The sequence below is a fragment of the Penaeus chinensis genome, chromosome 27 (genome assembly GCF_019202785.1).
Source record: "Penaeus chinensis breed Huanghai No. 1 chromosome 27, ASM1920278v2, whole genome shotgun sequence".
Taxonomy (NCBI): Eukaryota; Metazoa; Arthropoda; class Malacostraca; order Decapoda; family Penaeidae; genus Penaeus; species Penaeus chinensis.
In genome coordinates this window covers 20,501,051-20,503,550 of record NC_061845.1, presented here as the reverse complement: position 1 = coordinate 20,503,550, position 2,500 = coordinate 20,501,051, and positions in this window count along the sequence as shown.

Sequence of the window (2,500 nt, the reverse complement as noted above, 5' to 3'; positions counted from 1 at the left end):
CCTTCATTGTTAATGCTGTGAGGAACCAGAGAATAGGGTCGTTAGACAGTCTAATTTTGTAAATCAAGTTCTGGTTAAAAAGAAGTAACTAAACAATGTAAACACAAGCATAGTATATACATACAAAGTACATGAATTCAATACAAATATATATACACGAAACATAAGTCATAAATATGAGGATTATGCAAGTGTGTTAACCAAAGCGAGTGCTTATGGCGAGTCTAATGGGTAAACAAGGCAGCTGTGGTTGTTCTGTTGAGTTCTAGTTTCATATTTTCTATCAGGAGAGATTCTGAGGTAGGTCTTGGCGTGAAGAATGAGAGGTTGAAATACGAAAATTTGTGTTAGAAAAAGGATGTGAGTTTTTTTAGTGAATGTTCTCTTCTTGCTGAGAAAGATGGCTTGCTCTGCGGGAAACCAGCACTTGCCTTTGTGTTCGTAGATGCGGTGACGTAGCTAACATGAGGTTGATCCCACGTACAGTCATTAGAACATTTAGCCAGTTGGCACGATAATCATGCGAATATAGGGTCTCCGATACAGTAACGTTATTATGTATGTGCTGGACTTATTAAAAATTAGTTAAACGTAAGTTTGATTATCTGTATTCGAAAAAAGTAATAGATTAATATCGAATGACAATCAAAAAAGACTCGGAAAAGTAATGAGCAGCGCAATTAACAACCAATGGAAGGAGCCAACAGAGGATAAATTTTCGTTGAAGCTTCTAATTCTCGCAGTTGTTGAGAGCTAAGGAGGATATGGATAGATATTGAAGTTGTGTTGTATAAAGATTATCTCATGGTTTATTTCTATAAATGTCTACACATTTGTACGGCTCATTTCGTATATGAGCAAATATAAGGACTGTATCGAGGTGCACTTCTTTCTTAGTCTTCAGTTCATGCTTATCTCTTCTGGGGAATGAGAGGCAAGACGAATTCAATTTTCAGTCATATAGTTTGTGTATAGCAAACAACTTTTTACACAATCTCTATTTCAGAATTATGTTGTTTTACGCGTGGGCAAAGAAAATCAAATTAGGAGCAAATGTTACCTGAAGAAGCACAGGTGCTTCTAGATATTGAGGATTACTCCTACCTTAATATAATAATCAAAATTCCAACTAGAGAGAATAATATCCTTGACCTTGTTTTTAGTTTTATGGGAAAGGAGATAATCAACATATGCTATACAATCAATGCAGACCATAACATCATTAAAGTTACATTAAACAAGTTTAGAAAACACGTAAGTGAGGAAAACACAATAGCAGAGACAGGTAACCGCCATAAATTATTGATCTTCAGTCACAACCACCCCAAACAGATTGGGAGATGGCAAATAAATGACTAGATGAAGCACTAACAGGTTTTGAAACTCTGCAAACACCTGCAAGAGATGGCTGCCCCCCATAAAGGTTAGAAGCAAGTACTGTTGAGAAAAAAGGAAAAAGTAAGAAAATTAAACATAACTGATCATGACGTTAAAGGAAGGATTGTCAGAGATAAAGGAATTATACACACACACACACACACACACACACACACACACACACACATATATATATATATATATATATATATATATATGTGTGTGTGTGTGTGTGTGTGTGTGTGTGTGTGTACATATATATACAGTATTCATACTGTATATATATATATATATATATACAGTATTCATACTGTATATATATATATATATATATATATATATATATATACAGTATTCATACTGTATATATATATATATATATATATATATATACATATACACTGTGTATGTGTGCGTATATATATATATATATATATATATATATATATATATATATACTGTATATATTTATATATCTATATCTATTTATCTATCTATCTATCTATATATACTGTATATACTGTGTGTGTGTGTGTATGTGTGTGTATATATATGTATATATATGTATATATATATATATATATATATATATATATATATATATATATATGTGTGTGTGTGTGTGTGTGTGTGTGAACCGTATTCACGTTCACAAATGTAGAAAAGGTATGAATGAGAATTAATATCTTCACAATACAAGAGATGTATTTGACCGGTTTCGATTATATGTTCGTCAGAAATGTACTTCTGGCGAAGATATAATCGAAACCGGTCAAATACATCTCTTGTATTGTGAAGATATTCATTCTCATTCATACCTTTTCTACATATATATATATATATATATATATGTGTGTGTGTGTGTGTGTGTGTGTGTGTGTGTGTGTGTGTGTGTGTGTGTATGTGTGTATGTGTGTATGTGTGTGTGTGTGTGTGTGTGTGTGTGTGTGTGTAATATATATATTAGATGAATCAAAATAGGAAATACATGTATGAATATATGTATATATAATAAAAATAAGAAATATGTGTATATATATTACACATATATATACACATATATATGTATATATATATGCATATATATAATAGAATAATGTATCTACAGCCACTTCCGAGAATA